This window comes from Leopardus geoffroyi, chromosome A2, assembly GCF_018350155.1.
Source record: "Leopardus geoffroyi isolate Oge1 chromosome A2, O.geoffroyi_Oge1_pat1.0, whole genome shotgun sequence".
Classification (NCBI taxonomy): domain Eukaryota; kingdom Metazoa; phylum Chordata; class Mammalia; order Carnivora; family Felidae; genus Leopardus; species Leopardus geoffroyi.
Genome location: NC_059331.1, coordinates 69,717,747 through 69,738,612, shown reverse-complemented (window position 1 = coordinate 69,738,612; position 20,866 = coordinate 69,717,747).

Below are 20,866 nucleotides of genomic sequence, written 5' to 3'. Positions count from 1 at the left end.
CGACTTCTGCTCAGGTCATGATCTCATGGTTCTTGAATTCTAGCCCCGCATTTGGCTCTGCTGACAGCTCAGAGTCTGGAGCCTGTTTCGGATTCTGTGGCTCCCTCTCTTTCTGCCCCTCCCCTGCTCACACTCTGTCTCTCTTTAAAAACTAAATAAACATTTAAAAAAAAATACAAAAATTATGTTCCCTTGGGTCCTCCCCTTAGAGATTGATTCAGTAGGTCTGGCTCAGCCTGAGAATTTGCATTTCTGTCTCCCCGCTGATGGCTGCTGGTACATGGACCACACTTTGAGTGTCAAGTTTTCTACAGTTCTTAGTGGTTTTCGGGTACCTGGGTGTCTCAGTCAGTTGAGGATTCAACTTTGGTTCAGGTCATTATCTCATGGTTTGTGAGTTTGAGCCCCACGCTGGGCTGTCTGCTGTCAGTGCAAAGCCCCCCTTCAGATCCTCTGTCTATCCCCCCTTTGCACCTCCCCCACTTGCACTCTCTCTCTCAAAAATAAACATTTAAAAAAATAAAATAAGGTTCTTAATATTTTTTTCTTTTTTTTAAAGATTTTATTTTTATTTATTTATTTTTAAGAGAGAGACCGAGTGCAAGTGAGGGAGGGGCAGAGAGAGAGGGAGACACAGAATCCAAAGAAGGCTCCAGGCTCCGAGCTGTCAGCACACAGCCTGACGCAGGGCTCAGCCTCACGAACCATGAGATCATGACCTGAGCCAAAGTCGGGCGCTCAACTGACTGAGCCACCCAGGTGCCCCTAGAGATTTTATTTTTAAGTAATCTTTACACCAACGTGGGGCTTGAGCTTACGACTCTGAGATTGAGTCACATGCTCTACTGACTCAGCCAGCCAGCCAGCCAGCCAGCCAGCCAGCCAGCCATCCCCCAGAATTTTTAATGGTTTTGTGTTGTTTAAATACTTATAGCAAAATATAAGAATGTCCCTTTTGTAGTTGTTCTGCAATTCTCATGAACCCCTATGCCTTAAAGCAAGTGCTCAGCCACCTGGTCCACTAGACTAACCACAAAAAGTCAACAGAAAAATACACATCAAAGAGGAGACAGAAATAAATAGTCCAGACAGCATGGCAGAGCCTTGATGGAAGGGTAGCAAATAAAACATGGTTCCTTTTCCAGTTGCTTTGTTACTGCTGGAAAGGAGTGTTTTACTCCAGAATCTTTCCTTCCTGAGCCATTTGTCTCATTTTGTTAGGAAGGTTCTACTTGGAAAGAGTGGTATTTGATTTAGCCTGAGTGCTGGAGTGAAGGAGCTCCTTATGCAAGAAAGCATTAGAACTGAATTCTACCTCTGATGGTACACTCTGGTCATAATTTTGTGTGCTAGAGACAGTCTCTTCTGGGTAGATTTCCTGATACTTCCGATTTTCTGAGGCTTTTTGTTGTCCCATTTTCTGAGGCTCATTCTACCTCAACCCTTTCGCATTCCATAGCCATGCTTACAGTCATGTGTTCGCTTGTCTCCCACATGATCTTCCAGCCCCTAATCGACCTTGTTGTTTTTGTTTGTCTTAGTCAACATTGATTATAGCATTGTTTGTGGGCTTTTGAGAAGGTTCTGAGAATGTCTTGATACCATGACTTAGTAAAGTTCATCGCAAAAGGACATTGGTCGCTTCACTAATTACAAATTAATAAAAATGTATTTGCATTCTCCTCCTACCAAACCCTTGTTGAATTTCTAAAGGAATAGTATCACAAATGTTGACTCACTAGTGGAGGTTGGAACATAGCTTTGTAGGATTGATGATACTTATATAAGGCCTTACAGTTTTCAAACTACTCCTTCTTAGTTGATCTTCATAATAGCCCTGTGGCAAGTAACATTGTATTCTCCAAAAACATATCCACAGCTTACTCCTCACCCCTCCACTGCCACCACACCATCACACCTGGCTATTTTTCTTTACTGTCTGCCCCACTAAAATAGTTCCAGAAAGGAGACATTTTGTCTGACTAGTTTATTACCAAATCCCAAGTACCTGCCTACAGTAGCCACTCTCCTCGTTACATGAAGGAAATGGAAGTGTTGTATACATTGCCGGTTTAATAATTTCTTGTTTGTAAGGGCAACATAGAACAGGATCATTTCCATCACTGGCCTAGTAGAGGGCACAAAGCAAATCCTCAACTCCTCTGGTCAGAGTAACCCAGTATCAAAATTAATACGCACATATGTGTATGTGCGTGTATTGGTTTTTGATTTCGGAATACACACACACATTAGTGTTCTTTATATGCCTGCATCATGGTCTTGATCTGTGCACTTCTTAGCTTTTCAGCTTGGAACAGTAGTCATTCTGGGCTTTTAACCTGCCGTGCCTTCTTTCCCCTTTCTGCCAATGGCCTATATGGAAAATCATTTCCTTCTCCATCAATGATTTAGGAATCTCTCTTGTATCTCCATATGGCAATGCAATTTATGTTTTTTTCAGATGTGATTACATTTTGTCAGCATCAGTACAATTTATAAGGTACTTTCTGCTGCTTTAAAGGCCACAATAACACACTGGAGGCCACCTCCAGTCTTGACAGAGGACTAGCCAGCCTTGAAAGAAAGCAAATGGGTGTAAAACTGACCAGGGTAGCACTCTCTTTTCTAGAATATTTTCGAGGCCTTGTGAGCCAAACCAAACAAAAATCTAGATGGGAGGACCAGAAAAAACAGCCAGTTCTTTCAGCTCTTCTGGTATTCTAAGTGTAATGGCCAGAAAAGGCCCTGCCCCTCCCCATAGTAAGAAGACTGTTACCCCTTATAGATATGAAAGGGCTTTGAAAGTTAAACTGTATAGATGTGAAAGAGATTGTGTCATTTCTGTGTGTTTGGGGACGGTCAAGAGGGTAGAACCAAGACACTTGTCACAATAAACTGAACCAGTAACAAAGCAAGATCATTGTCCCCTCAGGGAAGAAGAGTAGTTCGTTGCACCAGCAGTATGTAGGGAGAGTGGTATGTAACATGTCACCTTAGGTAAAGTTTCCTTAACCCTTTTGAACTGCAGTCTCCTGATCTTAAAAATGGGGATGCTAATGCCCAGCTTTCAGTGTTGAGTTACTTTAAGTGAGAAAGTACTACATGTGAGTGAAGTGGGAACGGTGCCCAGAACATAGGTATTTTAACATTAAATCTTGTTTTTTCTCTGATCCTTCCATCTCCCCAGAGCCAGGGTTCCCTGAAGCTGTATTTAGCTGGCCTTCCTCCAGTTGGTACAGGCTGGAGTTCTGATTCTCTTCATATGGCCATGTGTCTTGTCCCAACAGCTTGCTCAGAGTCATGTTAAAAGAATGTCTCACATCCTCTGTTCCCTAACCCAAAGTACAAAGGCTTGGGGGGAATTTTAGTTGAATTCAGTGAACTGATTCCCTACTATATGCTAAGAACTCGGCTGGGTACTCGTGAGAAAGTGTGCTTCCTTAAGCAAGAAGAAAGTGTTTAACCTCAACTCTGGCTGTGTAAATAGGGTGCAAAAAGTCCTATTGGTAATGATTTGTTCTGATCCCTTCTCTAGGCACCCTAGGGTAGAAAAAGTACAAGCAGTGCTGATAGTAGACAATGGCATGGTTAGCCACTGTAGTCAGTTGTGAAGGAGCTATCTCAAGACATTTAAAAATGGTGCACTTTGGGGCACCTGGCTGGCTCATTCAGCAGAGCATGAGACCCTTGATCTCAGGGTCGTGAGTTTGACCCGGGAGTCAACAGGGAGTTTGACTACTCCCTGTTGGGTGTAGACATTACTTAAAAATAATAATAAAATAAAAATTGTGCACTTTACCTGTTTAGTCTCTGAAGAAACTGGGGAAGATAATTTCTAAAGTGCTTTTCTGTGATCTGGTTTCCTCAGAGAGGACTCTGAGGTATCTAAAAATGTCCATACCCCACCAAAGCTGGCTTTCAGTTCAAGGGCACTCATTGGGTCTGCAGGGTTTTTTTTTCTGATCACCAAGTACGTGTCATTTTTCAACACCAATTCTCCAATTCTATGACACTGCGTGTCCCAACTATGCATTTCAATTCTGACACTGTCTACCTGGGCTTAGTCTCAGATCCCACAAGTAAAGGACTCAGTCCCACAAGACTGCCCTCACTTCAGATGCAAGTTGCGAGTGAGGTCCCCAGAAAACCCACACTACTGCCCAGCTGACTACAAATGTGGGGGTTCTCATGATCTGCCCCCCTCAGATGTGATAATTCACCAGAATGACACAACCCTGGTTGTGGTTTACCAACATCTTTATTATGAAAGATATAATGCAGAAACAGCCATATGGAAGGGATGTATAAGGCAAGGTGTGAGTGGGGAGGTGGATGCAGACCGTCCGTGTCCTCTCTGGGTGTGCCACTCTTCTAACACATTGATGTAGTCACCCACAGGAATGCTCTCTGAACCCCATCATGCAGGGGTTTTTATTGAGACTTCATTATGTAGGTATTGTTGATTAAATCATTAGCTGTGGCGATTGGATTCAATTTCCAGCCTCTCTTCTGTCCCAGAGGAACCTTCTAATTCTGCTTGGCTTTTAGTCACCAGCCTCCATCTTGAAGCCACCTGGACACTTGCCAAGAGTCACCGCATTCGCATAAACTCAAGTGTGATCAAAAGAGCCTCCTTATGAATAAGAACGACACCCCTATCACAGGAAATTCCAAGAGTGTTAGGAGCTCTGTGCCAGGAACCAGGGACAAAGACTAAACATACATTTTTTTTTTTTTTTTTTTTTTTTTTATACCACAGGGACCTTAATGAGAAAAAAAAGTGGGGAGACTCAAGAGTATATATATGAATGTGTAGTGTGTGAATGTGTGTGTATATGTACAAGTGTATTTATAAACTGTATATTTAGAGAAATATATGTTTACTCTTCCTAGCATTTATTACACATTAGTCTTTGCCTACTATATTATTGTTCAGTAATAATGTGTTTAATATAAGAGTGTTTACAGGCAAACTTGAGCACCTAAACTTGGGAAAACAATGTTAGAATTTGAAGAAGCATGCAGGATCCTCAAATGTATCCTCCTTTTACAAATGAGGACCCTCCAGTTCTCTCATCATATTTTTGGTCAGCTTTCAGAATTCTACTGTAGGCTTTCTTTCTCTACGTATATGTGTACATATGTAAGTATTCACTTATTTAACTTCCTAATCTATTTATTATCAGTATGCGTCCACTGATTCAGTTTTCCACTGGTGTATCATTCATTTCTGTCAGACTTGTCCTTTTAAAATTATATTAAAGACAAAAGTAATAAATACCAAAAACTCATCACTTACTAAGTATTTCTTTTTTAGTGTTCTATTCAGTTGTTTCCTTTACCTGACCTGGATTATCCGAATTAGTTGCTGCACAAATAGGGCTGTTAAGACTATGAAGCTCTGCTACCCATTCTAAATGCTGTCTGCCAACATTATGGGTGTTAATGTTGACATGACCTGACCTAGACTAAGCCATTGTGAGAGTCAATAGTTGTAAAACTATACTTGCAAACTAGACTGAATATCTGAATATTCTATAGCGAAGATATTTAGAAAAAATGTCAGAGGTAATGTTTAGGGTCAAAAAAAATACACTGGCATCCATGTACAATATGCGTAAAACAAAAGTTTCAGGTAACAATACTTAGCCTTACCCTGTGCATTTTTTATTTTCTATTAATTGTTTATTTTTTTTAAAAAAAGACTTGTACTTACGAGGTAGAGGGGACAGAGGGTTACTGCTTCCTGTCTCTAGAGGACTGAGGGGTTAAAGAACACATCATTGACAACTAGCACGGACTGGAGACCTGAGGTTCTTTGAATGTTCAAGACTATGTACACCCTCAGGGCCTTTGCATGACCCAGGGCCTGGTGGGGGAATCTTTGAAAACAGCTGAGGTTAAATTTCTGACAACTTACAGGACGGGGCTTTGAAACAGTTTAACTTTTTATTTTTTAAAGTTTATTTTGAGTGAGAGCATGGACACGAGCATGTCTGCATGAGTTGGGGAGGGACAGAGAGGGAGAGAGAGAGAATCCCAAGCAGGCTCCATGCTGTCAGCATGGAGCCCAGCTTGGGGCTCAGTCCCATGAACCATGAGATCATGATCTGAGCCGAAATCAAGAGTCAGACACTTAACCGACTGAACCACCCAGGCACCCTGGAACAGTTGAATTTTTATTAGTCAAAGAAGAAAATGTGAATTTCTCTTATCCCAGCCTTGTGGTCTAAAACTCATACCGGCTATATTCTATGGCTACAAACCTTTGCACCTCTCACACACACACATTTTATCAAACTAACAGGGAGCAAGGTTTTTAGTCAAATGGTACAGAGGCTTGTAAATAATAACATCAACCTTTGGCTTCAACCCTTTGACTTGCCAGTCCCACTGTCTAGAAGCCTAACTTTTATTTTAGCTGTTTCTTCTGGGAATTACCTTAATCTCAAAATCATATGAATTCTTTCCAGCTTCACCTACTTAGATATACTGTTGATTTTCTGTTAGGACAGATGATGTGTTAGCTTATTACATGCCTGCTGCTTTCTCTTCTCCATCTTCCGAGTATAAACTGCTATCTTTAATTGCCCTGACTACCTTTGTGTCTTTAAATAGTATATTTCCACCTCTATTTCTTGTTCTGACAACTGCGGGCAGTCTCTTTTTAACTCCCTACCATGACAATGAGGTTATTTGTGGGCTTGTTTTTTCTCTTTATTTGGCTGCTTCTTTCCATCACCTCTTGGCTCTTGCCATTTGAACTTTTACGTTTTCAGTCGTGATACCCTTTACTCTTGTCATTGTTTGCTTGGCAAATAGGTTGGTTCTAAAAGTTAAAAAATTAATACAGGCACCTGGGTGGTTCCTTCAGTTAAGCATTCATGAGTTTGAGCCCCATGTCGGGCTCTGTGCTGACAACGTGGAGCCTGCTTGGGATTCTCTCTCCCTCTCTCCCTGCCCCTCCCCTGCTCTCACTCCCCCCCCCCCCCAATAAATAAACTTTAAAAGTTAAAAAATTAATAAATGATGTTTACATTGTTATGACAAAGTAAATATTGCTAACTTCCCAGCCAAGTAACGTATTATGGTTACGTTTCTTTTTTGATCAGCTTTACGTATTTTGAGTGTTTATGTTTTTATTTCTAGTTTCCTTAACATTGCCTGCCTTAATCCCTGTGTCTCAAGGAGTATCAAACGTATGGAATTTTCTCTTTTCCTCATGCCTTTCACCTCCCTCTAGAGCCCTCTGTCCTCTCCTGTCCAGAGGAATTATTTTCTTGACGTGATGCACAGCAACATCCTGGCATAATGTTTCCCAGATTCTAAATCTTTCACTTTCTTGATTTGTTCTTTTGTTTTGCTGTAATTTATCATCAATAACTTCCTAAGTAAAATGTGTACGAGATCCAAATATCTTTTGTCTAATCTCACACTTCATTGATAGTTTTATTGCATATGAAAAACTTGGTTCTAAACAGCTTAAACATTTTTCCTCAGAACTTTGAAGATCTTTATAATTAATTGCCTTTGATAACATAGTGCTGCTGATAAATATATTTCCAGTGTGATTCTCATTCTTTGTTAATGACTTTTGTTATAATTATTATGACTATTATTATTATTAAAGCTTTTAGGGTCTTTTCTTTACCTTGATAAACTTCATGAAGAATTGCCTAGATGTGATTTATTTCTTGTGCTGAGCATTTACTGGGCCTTTTAAATCTGGAGGCTTATATTCTTCAGTTCTAGAAAATTATCTTTACAAATATTCTTTCCTCTATTTCCTTTCTCTCCTTTTCTTTTTCTAGAACTCTAGTTACTCTAATGTACTTTCTCAATTCTCCACGTATTTTTCAATTTCTTACCTTGGGGTTCTATTTTCTGGGAGAGTTTCATCTCCCAACTTTAATTTTTTATTTTAACAATGATTTTTAATTTCTATGAGCTCTGTTTTTGGTTTGGATTTTTTAATAGTTTCATATTATTGATTCATGAATGCAATAACATCTCAAATCTCTTTGAGAAGATAATGGCTTTTTTGTCTCTCATGCTTAAAACATTTTTGTTTCCCTTTCTTACATTATCTTTCCTTCTGGATAATTTTTTTTGTTCATAGTTAAGAATGAGGCACAAAAATAGGATTGAAAGTTCTATGGGCTAATCAAAGTTCAATGGGTTCATTCCTTATCTTTCCCCCTCTCTGTTCTAGTGGCTGACCCCTTCAAACTAGATTTCCAAACTCTTAGAAACTGGCTTCAGCTCTGGGGAGGCACTGGCTAGAGGAGGAAGAACCCAAATATTTCTCCTTTTCTCTAATTTCTGGGTAACACTTCCTCTGGTGGTTACATATCTCTTCTGTTTTAGGCTCCTGAACTCTTCTCATGCCAAGGCCTTGGTACCAAGCTTCAGGGAACACCACCTTTTCCCATCATTCCTCTGGATCTAAGGATGGTCATGGTTTCATGATTTTGCTAATTTGGGGGTTTTCCCACCACCACCTTTGCTTTTTAACTTTTTTAATGACTGTGAATCTAGCTCCCCATATTAAATTTTTTCTCTGTACTGCATGGAGTATATTCTCTTTTCTTGACTAGATCCTTACATATCTTTGGGGCTTGTAAACTAACAAAATTTACTTTAGAGTGATTTGCAAGTAGCTGACTATTATGGTTGGGGACGTCTACGTACCAAGGTGGGAAACGTTTTTCTGCGGCTAATTAATATTTGGAGTAACATTATTTTATTATTCTTTTGTCTGGGAAATAAATGCTTGTCTGCCATGTTCTCTACGTATAGTGAGAAAGGGGACGAGGACTCTTAATTCCCAACACCATTCTTCGTTTTGTGTGCTTATTAAATTTGTTTTTCTTATATATTATTCAGTATTTCTTTGTATTTATAGTACGAAATATCCATATGAGGTCAATGCACCTGGTGCTGGGACTAGTTCAAATTTTATTTTAGGAAGACCATAGTAAGAGCACTCCAGAGGATGTATTGATTGCAGTAATAATCGTGAGAAAAACTGAAAGCAAGGAAAAGAGTTTGCAGTCTAGTGTTCTAAAAAGTGATGAGATTATCCTGAATTAAGAACACTTTTGGAAGGAAAGGAGAGAACTAGGAAGTGGATTACTGAGGGGCTGAGGGGGTTAGCATTGGCAGGCAGTAGGGCACAGGGGAGGCAGCCTCACCACTTACCAGTTGTATTATTGTGGATAAATCAATCCTCTCACCATGCCTCAATTCCCTCATCTCTAAAGTTGTGAATATTGCATGTAAAGTGCTTGGAAGAGTTCCAGGCACAATAGTGACTAACATTTACTTTTCTTTTTCTTTTTAAAGTTTATTTACTTTGAGAGAGTGAGGGCATGAGTGGGGGAGGGGCTGAGAGAGAGGAAGAGAGAGAATCCCAAGCAGGCTCCATGCTGTAAGCACAGAGCTCAAGGAACCATGAGATCATGACCTGAGCCAAAATCAAGAGTTGGATGCTTTAACTGAGCCACCCAGGTGCCCCAGTAACTAACATTATTAGTATGAGATGCAGGAAAGCAGAAGACTTCAGAGTTAGACTGGTTCAAATCCAGGCTCTGGTTTTTAGTAACCGTAGGGACTCAGGCAAATTTGTGGTTGTTTCCTTATCAGTAAAATAAGGAAGAAATGCCATATGAGGTTGTTATAAATATTGTTTATTATTTTGAGTCTACTTTACATGTTTGGAAGAAAGTATTCAGTAAATAGCCATTCTATTTTAAATTGATGTTAGTTTTATATTCAAATATTATACACCATGTGACTAAACAGTGTAAAAGAATAATAAAACAAATACTTGTGTATTCACTACCCAATTGAAAAAATTAAATCGAACCAGAAGTGTCCTGTGCCCTCCACAATTGTATTTCTCTCTTTTTCTTCCACATAGAAGAGATAACTATCCTGGATTTTCTCTCATTTTTTGGGTTGTATACTATAGGTATGAGCGCATAAACAATGTATTTTCAGCTTGACAGTGTGGGAGCTTCGTATTAATGGAACCGTACTGCCTTTATTCTTCTATGACTTGTCTTCTTCACTCAGAATGCTGTTTTTGAGATTCATACATATTGATACAAAGCTCTAATAGCCATAGTCCATTTATTCTCACTGGTGTGTGCCATTCCATTGTAAAATTATTCCACAATGTATGTACTCATTTTACTGTTGGCGGACATTTGAAGTGTTTCTAGTTTTCTCATTTGTTTTTCTTTTCTGTGATGAATCACACTGCTAAGAACATGCTTATGCGTGTCTTCTGGTGTATTTGTGCAAGCATTCCTTTTGGTTGAATACTTAGAGTAAAAAGTACTGTCCGTGCTCCACAAATACCTGTGGAGTGATGGTCTGCGCTCCTACTCCCATCGGTGCTGGTAGGAGACTTCCTGCTCTGCGTTGGCCGGTGCTCTGTCATGCATATCTTCTGTCTGTGGCGGGGATTTTCATTTATTTTATGGTATCTTTGGGTGAAGACATTCATAACAGTAACATCTCTGAGGACAGGTTTCCCCCACTACCTGGAGTCTTACGCATAGTCTACTTCCATAAGTTGAAATAGAGTAAAGCAAAATAGCAGTGATCATTTCATAAAAGTTAAAATCCTATTCAGATTTCTTTCTTTTTTTTTTTAGTGAAAAAAAGTACTAAAGTACATCTTTCATAAAAGCAAAGTGTCATAAAGTGAACTTTTGGATGGGGAGTGGAAAACGTGTACTTCAACAATTCATTTAACATTTGTACCTTTTGTGTTTGTTTATTGTTGTTATTAATACTGCTGGGTTCTTACAGGATTACCCAGGCTCATCTTTAAATACCTATGCTTTCCATGGGGCACCTGGGTGGCTCAGTCAGTTAGCGTCCCGCCTCCGCTCAGGTCATGATCTTGCGGTCCATGAGTTTGAGCCCCGTGTTGGTCTCTGTGCTGACAGTTTGGAGCCTGGAGGCTGCTTCTGATTCTGTGTCTCCCTCTCTGTTCCTCCCCCGCCTCTGAAAAATAAAAGATTAAAACAAAAAAATTTAAAAAATACCATTGCTTTCCAAACTTGGTAGAACCTAAGACTCATCCAGGTATTTGTAAAGCATGTGGGTCCTGGGGCTCCACTTTACCTACCAAATCAGAATCTATAGATGGTGGGCCTGGGATTCTACACCTTTTAATGATGCTCATAAATGATATTAAGTTTGGTAAAGATTGAGAAGCACTGCTCAGTTTACACAGCTCATCTTTCTAGCTGAAGGCCTGAGCTCCCACCTGGAGATCACCAGATTGTTGTATCATGACCTCTGGAGTGAATGAAACGTGTGATTCGATAGGTATGACTCTCATGTAACTATTCAGTAACATGGGCAACCACACCTAAATATAAATATTTCTCCTGCAATTATAGCTGTGGTCATCATGCTGACAATGAAATGGTCGGCCCAGGCAACCATGCACAGGGCAGTGGAGGTCAATAAAAATCTTTGAAACCCAGCTCCTTTTTTATGGCAATCCCCAATGCAATATCTACCCAAGACCTTTCCTCTATGTATCAGGAATTAATTCCAAGTGAAAGTCATGCCCTGTTAACTTAAAAAAGAAATCTATTTTACTTTATATTTCAATCCCCGAAAACCTGATGAGTGAATACACATAAAAATGTTTCTCCCTTGTGAACAATTACATACAAACTGAAGAATCACTCACAGACAAATACAGTCCTGATAAGGTTGCAATTAATAAAATGGGGGTGATTTGGATAGGAGTGGATTTTTAGATAATCAGGAATTTGATTTGGGGCATGTTAGTTTGAGCAACCTATTAAATAGTCCAATGGAGATGTTGAGAAGGCAAGCTGGTGTTTCCAGGAGATGCTCAGGCTAGACATATAAACTTGGGAAGCATCAGGGTAGAGATATGTTTTAAGCCTTGAGATGAGATTAGACCATCTAAGGGGTGTGTATAGAAAGAAAAGAAAATAAATCCAGTGATAGAAGTCCTGGGAAGTGCAATGTTAAGAAGACAGAAAAAGAGAAGCCAGTGAGATAGGAAGAAACCTGGGGATTGTGGTGTTGTGGAAGCTATGTAAGGAAATGCTTCCAGGAGTAAGTGACTCACTGAGTCAGATGCTGCTGAGAGTTTATGTAAGCTGAAGATTGAGAGTTAATGTAGAGAGTATTCGTACTGATGGAGAGAGCTTACCTAGAGAGAGACTACTGAGCAACGTAAAAAGTATTTGTGACCTTGATGAGAGTAGTAGAATGTTGGGGCAAAGGCCCGACTAGAGTGGGTTCCAAAGACTATGAGGGGCTAGGGATATGAGCAAAGAACTACAGACAACTCTTTTGAGGTTTCTGTAAAGGGGTGGTGGGGTCAAAAGACGGTTTCTTTTTAAGATGAGAGAAATAGCAATGTATTTTTATAGTGATAAGAATGGCCCAGGGGAGAAAGGAAAAATTTATAATGCAGGAGTGAGAGGAGACGGATCTACTCCCCCAGCAGTGGGAATGGCTTGTTCTTGCTAATGAAAGGAAAAAGTATATGGGTATAGAACAGAAATTTTTCCGAGTGAAGAAATGAAGGAAAAAAAAATAGTTAAGTGGGTTGAGGGTACATGTCAGAGAGTGATATAATGCTGTGTCATGGTATTTAAACTGGGTAAGAATTAGAAGACAAGAGCTGGGTGAGCGATAATGGATTGTGCGTTCCAATGGGCCGAAGGTACTACAGGGAGTGAGCTAGAAAGACAGGACTTTGTGGTTGAGGGACAGTTCTAGGATTCAAATGACGGAGAAGTTGTAGTTGCTGGTAATGACTACTTATAACACTTGGAAGGACCATGGGAATCATCAGCAACTATGATAGAATGAAAATCCAGATCCTTGGAGGTAAAGAAGTCAAGAAACTGGAAAGTAAAAGTATTGAGAAGATTACCTTTGTGGATTTTAAGATCACCAAGAATTATAACAGAAGTAGGGATGGAGAGAGTGATAGCAAGCTAGGAATGAGAGTCTTCCCAGAATGGGGTGGGAGGGAGGACTGACTCAAGAGTTTGTAGATGACACTGTTAAGAAGGACAGTGGGTGGTACTGATTGATGCTGTGAGGTTGAAAGCTGGAGAGTGGAGTTTAGAGAAGATGACAGATCGATCTCAAAGCTGCACTGAGGAGCAAGGAGGATACCTCTCCTGTCTCCAGTCTTGGTGTTAGGAGTGGGACTGGGAAAGGAAAGATTCTCCTTGACAGAGCTACAGGCTAAGCAGTTCTGGAACAGTGTAAGGAGTAAAAGAAATATTCTAATATAGGAAATCACTGGGAATTGACTGGTAACTAGCCATGCATTCCAGATGGCAGAATGGAAGAATTTCAGAGTTAAGGAAAGGTTGAGTGATGGATGGGATCAGAAAAAGGGACATCCAGAACCTTACAGGAATTAGGCAGCAGTTTTCAAGGAATGATTGGGGAGTTACCCTGAAGTAACTAAGGATAAAGGGAAGAGTGATTGTTTGCCCTTATTTCTTAGAGCGACAGCAAAGCAATTCTAGACTCGGGAGATAGGAGGAGGGAGGAATTCGGAGACCCTCTTCCTACATTTCTAGTGGTGCCTGAGCAGAGATTTGCTCAAACTTCAGTGTGTAATGAACCACCTGAGGATCTTGCTAAAATGCAGATTCTGATTCAGGAAATGAGGGATGAGGACTGGGGTTTTGCATTTCTCAGAGGTTCCTTCACAGACACTGGTGCTACTTTGAGGAACAAGGGTAGAGGATGGAGAAGAAGCAGACTTATCAGGAGCCCATTGACTCCTGCAGTGGAGGCATTGATCAGAGTATTTATAATAAAACATGTATGGTTATTTGTGTATATCCTGGGGGGGGGGGTGAGAAATATTTCACTGAGGTTGTGTTGAAGATGAACCTTCTAAGATGCATTGGATTTTGGAATGCTGAGACTACAGGTATGCTAGGTATCTTCTTAAAGGATTTACAAATGTTTTGATCCTCCAAGTTTCCTGGATTTAACACATTGCTTCAAGGGAAGTATTATAACAGGATAATATATAGAAACATTCACTACTATGTTTTTTATATCTAGTCACTTCAGTTACTTTTCCCCTAGTCAGTCAGAGGCCATACATTGCTTATAGAAGCAATTAGCAGGAAGGGAATACACAGAGATATACAAGCTCAAAGTTCAAGATTTAAAAATTAAAAAAAAGAATGTATATATAATATATATTATATATTTTTAAAAACAGGCTTTTTGAGATATATACGTATTCATAAATATATATATATATATATGTATATACATATACACACGTATAAATGAAGAATAGGTTTTTTGAAAATCAAAGGTAAATCTTGAGGAAAGGCAGGCACAGAGTTGTGACATAAAAACAGAACCAGAAAGAATGTAAGAATGTGGAGGAAGAAGGAAATTACTATACATCTATCTGCACCTGGGCTTGAGTTTGGAAAGCAAGAGATGACTCCTCAAGGAGTTCTGTTGGAAGCAGAGAAGGAGGAGATCGGACCTGGTAGGAGGAAATCTTATTCTAAGACTCCCTATCGGACAGGCCACCACTTCTTGGCTCACATCCGGGGACCACCTAGGGAGAGCTTAGCCAATATCTGCAGATCATTGCCTTTGGAGGGAACAGCACAAACTGTTCTAGAAGAAAAGCTACATAGCTCTTTGCCTCCTCCTATGGGTTCTTTGCTTTCATTTAGTAAATACAGTTTTCTATTAAAGGAAATATATTTCATCTTTTCATGATTTGGTTGAAGGTGGAATTATTTAATTGAGTTTGAGCTTCAAGAATTCGTGTGTGTGTGTGTGTGTGCGCGCGTGCATGCAAGCACATTGTATAGCTGCCAGACTCTTGATTAATAATTAAGATAAGGAGTTTGTTGTGTGTAGCCAGAGAAGAAAGAAGTCCAATGATAGAGCCCTGGGGAGCTGCAGTGTTACGAAGTCAAATCAGTCAGTGCTATTACAATACATACATAAAGGCAAGAAAATTTAGGTAATATTTCATTTTTTTCTAGTTATTTAGTATAATATGGATATAGCTCATATAGCTACTATTCAAACCAGCAGAATGTCAATGTTCTATTGGACTAATGGTTAAATTTTTCCGTAGTAATGAAAATTGTATATCCTTTGAAACCCATCACTTAAGAGCCGTCTGAATTTCACCTATCTAATGTCTCACAATACAATATTTTTATATTTACCTTAAATTCATTTTAAATCTGTATTTACAGTTTCATTTCTTCCTCTCCATAATGTTTGTAGATGAAGACATTTTTTTTTTTTTTTTATTTCTGAAAGAGAGAGAGAGAGTGCGAGCAGGAGAGGGGCAGAGGCAGAGGGAGAGGGGGAGACAGAATCCTAAGCAGGCTCCACACCCAGCCTAGAGCCCAACATGGGACCCAATCTCACAAGTGATGGTGAGGTCATGGCCCGAGCTGAAATCAAGTGTTGGCAGCTTAACTGACTGAGCCACCAACGTACTCTGCAGATGCAGACATTTATTGCAGCATTCAATTTATTTGCTATTTACTTAACAACCAGGTTCACTTGATGTGGCTTTTCCTAGATAAAAAGGAAATCGAGTGTCAATAGTTTTCTTTCACCTATAGGATACAATTATCCTATTGTATTCTAGGTGATGATTTAGTAAAAATAATGTCAGAAGAACTGTGTTTGAAAAGCTATATTAAGACTAAAAGTTTTACTCAGAGTTCATACAGAAGGTAGGGATGTCATTAATGTGCTTAACAATGAGTAGCTACCCTATTTTCTCCTTCTTTCTTTTATTTCATGCTTAAGCAATCATCAATATAAATGATATGGATGATAAATATACTTTATTTCTGCAAGATCAAATAAAAAATGTTCAGGTTAGAGAAAGCTTGCTTGCTTTTTCTTTCTTTCTTTCTTTCTTTCTTTCTTTCTTTCTTTCTTTCTTTCTTTCTTTCTTTCTTCCTTTCTTTCTTTCTTTCAGAAACTTTGCAAAAATACATCAGACACCAAGAATAAAGCTGAGACACACTTTATATTGGGCATGAGCCTCTGCCAAGTTGTTGTCGTCCAAAATCCTGACATCTTTTGGACAGTTCTGCTGAAATGCATGAGAATGACTTTATTGCCCTGATATGGACATCCATAATATCAAAATTATTATGCTATAATATTAAATGTGTTATTTCACATTTGTAATAAAATGGGTTAACAATTTAGAATTCATTTCATTTCTCTAAAACTTATAGTCAGAATTTATGGATTATCAAAAGCATGAAAGTTACAGGCTTCATGGTGATTATTGCTGAAGCCTTTGTTTGGCATCAGTTCTGGAGTGGAATCATTTGTTTTATTTTTAAATGCTAGATTTCACTGAAGAATTGAAATCATTTGAATGTGAGAAAAACTCTGGGTAGTTTCCTGGGCCAGAAATCTATAAGTATAATTTTTCTATTTCTTAAAAATTCCACTGTATAAAACAGAGGTGGTACACAAATAGTAAAGCTAACCTCCAATTCTGCAAATCTTTCAGAAACCAGTTGGCAAAATCAAAATAGCTAACTGCTTACCTTTTAACCCAAGAAAAGACCTGTCTCCAAATATCAATGTTTCTGAGTTTTAGAAGCAGTTTTTTAAATTTCAAAATTGCTTGATTAAATTAAAATTGGTTTCTCTTAGTCATGTCACCTTAAAGACAGTGTATTACTTTCTAGAATCTTTCTCTTAAAAACTGTAATTTAAAAATCAGTGTCAAATTCTCTTTCGTTGTCTCAATAGAATGTTTAATTACTGGTTATTAGCAAACTATCTCAATTATTGACTTTTTTTTAATATATATAATTTATTGTCAAGTTAGCTATAACATACATAGTATACAATGTGCTCTTGGCTTCGGGAATAGATTCCCATGATTCATCACTTACAACACCCAGTGCTCATCCCAATAAGTGCCCTTGACAGTTATATGATAAAGCATTCCAAAATTTGGTGGCCTAAACAGCAGCAACTTATTTTTCACAGTTTCATGGGTTGGCTGGGGCTCACTTGGACAGTTCTCCTATGGAATTATTTAAGGTCTCTTATGCATATTTATTCAGCTGAAAGCTTGGTGGGCGGTGGAATATCCGAGGTGACAGCTCATTCTACAGGGCTTCTCTTCACGTATTCTCATTCAGTACTTTAGTCCGGACTTCCGAGCATCCAGAGGACTGAGCTCCAAGATAAGAGAATAGAAGTTGTGATCCTTTGAAGGCATAGGATTGGAAGTCCCAGAACATCATTTCCAATGATTTCTATTGGACAAGGCAAGTCAAAGGACCAGCCCAAATTCAAGGGAAGGAAAATAGTTTCCATCTGTTGATAGGATAAGAGGCATACATGTACAGGAACAGAAAGAATGGATGGCTGTTTTCATTAACACTATCCTTTACCTTCTGGCGGTAATAGTTAATTATCTCTCAGTTGTCCAACATTTATTGCGTCCTGGGAAACAAGATGGAGATACATTCCATAAGTTGACATGATTCCTATCTTTGAGATAATTACAGTATCGTAGAGAAGATTGGCAATTAAACAAACACGCAGGACAGCACTTGTGTTTCTGGCAGTTTGACAGATTGAATAACACAGACAAAATATAAATGCAGAATAAATTTTAATAACTTTTAATGCATTACTAGGAAATATCGAGTGATATACAGAGGACATTCATTTAAAGCATGTTAAGTGTAAAACGTTGATGGTACAGTGTTTATGAAGACATCAAGAGAGGATATGCATTTTAAATGCTAGCAACTGGGGTTTGGATATGTACAGACATAGAAAATGTAGAAAATGGGAACCCTTATTACTGTGTAATGGGTCCAGAAATGGGTCTTTCATGTAACAGGTCCAAAATTTCTAGGTGAACAGTCCAGTGAAATATGGAAACTGAACCTGAGCAACCTGTGAGCATGGAGCCAATAATTTGTTGAGTAGAGAAAACCAAAGCTGGAAGATTAACACAAAACTGATTGTATATGTAAAATCCTTGGAGCACCAGGCAGAAATTAATACAAAATCTTCTCTGTAAGAACGTCTTAAATATATACGGCACAGAGTGCTTATAGAAGAAACAGTTTCCAAACAAATTGAAATCACAATAAAAAAAATTAGATGCCGTAGATGGTAGTTCCTAAGGCTACTCACCAACATTTCTGGGTTTTCCACATTTAGATATTCATTTAGATATAATGCATTTCCTTTCCCTTAGAACGTCATGTGGCATGCTTTGGCCAATGGAATATGAGTGTAAATTACATGGTCATTTCTTACTGGAAGCATTTAAGTGTTTGAGTGCTATTCTTTATAATTTTCTTTTTCTGCCATGATGATTAATTGTGGTAGCATATCATGATAATGAAGATACAATTATGAGCCCTCATAAACGGGACACTGCTTTAGAGGGTAATTTGAACCAGCAGCACAATAGATATGAGTTTTTAAAACAAATTTGGAAGTTATTAGTTTCCATGACATAACTTAGCACATCATAATAAACCACACAGGAAATTATCCATTGTATAGGAGTGTTAATAAGCAATCCAAAACACGTTACTTAAGGTCAAATAAAAGAATCTGACTGAGTCAACTAACTATGATATTATTTTATTATAAATACAAATTATTTTTAAATAATCATACATGCAAAAGAAGGAATAGACATTATAATCAATAAAAAGACCAAAAAATTTTGAAAAATGGTAAATAGAATTTCTAAAAATGCAAAAATATAGTTATTTAAATTGAAAACTCAGATTCAAACAAAATCACCAGGCATGTCTACAAACAGGATCAAATGACCAATGACCAAGAGTAGTGAGAGACAGTAAAAATAAAACCACATGTGATTCAGACATTGACCTTATCAAATAAAGACTTTATAATAACTATGGTTAACTTCCTGTCAGTGTGGCATGAGGGGCATTTTTCAGGACAGCTAAAAGTACTCCAGACAGGAGTTAGTGAAAACCCCATGTACAAGAAGCAGAAATGTGAGTTGGAATGACCATCAGCCAACACCAAGATCAGCCTCCACTGCATACCAACAGTGTGGAAGGAGGCAGCGTGAAGTGGTGTGCACTAAGTCATGTAAGTGTTGGACTTACCAAACTGGAATCATCAACATGGCCTATAATGATTCCAATAATGAGCTACATGAAGATCGTGGTGAAGAAGAGCGCTCATGATGGCATTTCAACACCCACCAAAGGGTCTTCTTCTGAAACGGAATTAAACGTCAAGACTCACAAGAATACCATAGGCCAGTCTTGGCAAGATAATCACATGGGAAGATATAGAGCACAAAACACAGCATGCCAGCAATGTGGGAGCAGGTATATTTCTTCTGTGGTATTCCTTGCAGTAGTCCAAAAATCACCTGGCAAATATATTTTTGTTTTCAGGTGCAAAGGGATGAGACACTCATGGTTGAGATGGGTGAGTCCCTAGCTTGAAAGCATCATGATGCACAGGAATCAAAATCTCTCATAATGTTTGCAAAGATATGCTTGTATGGTGCCTGCAAGAGAGATACCCAATTATAAGAGTCATTACACTCCGGGAAGCCCAAATATATGGCTTCGTAGGTATTTATAATTCTCCTAGTTCAGATGCACTTTTACAACTAAGTTTTACCATAAGCAGTGTTGCCTAGGAATGAGTTGATATTCTACTTTTATCATGTCTCCAGGAAATCAGATCCAGAAATTTTACTGAAGGTCAAATTTTTATGCAGAAAGGGGAAGTACGTATTAAACTTTATGTTACCTCATAATACTCAACTATTCACTATCCCTGGGCCACAAGAAGGGAGTAAGGTTGACTCAAAACTAGATTATTGATTAAAAACTCCAGAATTCAATGAAATCCAAAATAATATTACCAGTAAAACTTAATATGTGCAACCCAAAACTGAAGCTACAACTTTTAACTGAAATATAGATGCTTAAATTCCTTAAATGTGGATACATAAATTCCTTTACCAGTAAGCTGAAGACAACATTGCTTTCCAAAAGTTGAATTTCTATGACCAACTAGGGAATAGGAGAATGTTTTAATGTTAGAAAATGAATGAATATAATTTGTTAAGTAGGTCAAAAGAGAACAATGTATATAAATTTTTCATATTCAGTACTCATTCTTAAAAAAAATAAGTAAAAAATTATCACAGTAAAGACTATATATCTCATGAAATAATATATTGTTTAAAAGTTTATTTGTTTTGAGAGAGAGAGAGAGAGAGAGAGAGAGAGAGAGAGAGGCAGAGAGAGGGAGACAGAGAATCCCAAGCAGCCTCCATGCTGTCAGCACAGGGCTCAGTCTCACAAACCCATGAGATCATGACCTGAGCTGAGATCAAGAGTCAGACGCTTACCTGACAGAGCCACCCAGGTGCACCAAGAATTTTTTTAATACTGAAAAACATGACATTTTCAACAAGGTCAAGTCAAAACAGTCTTCATTTCCCTGATTCTTTTATAATTATTGCAGAATCTCTAGAATTAAATAAATTAAAAAATAGAAATATGAGTTACAATTATTCCAAAAAAGAAGAGATAAATAATATTATTTGGTTCATATCCAATTGGCAATCAAAAGAGAATCAAGTGAAAAACAATACAAATCAGGGAAATGAGTAAATTTACAAGGGTAAACTATCTAAAAATTAGCAACATCAATAGTTTTCCTATGTAGGAGATAATCAATTAGAAAATAACAAACAAAGCAAGAACTCATTTACAATGGGAATAAAAATATAGAATACTATATAAGTCAGAGAACAATA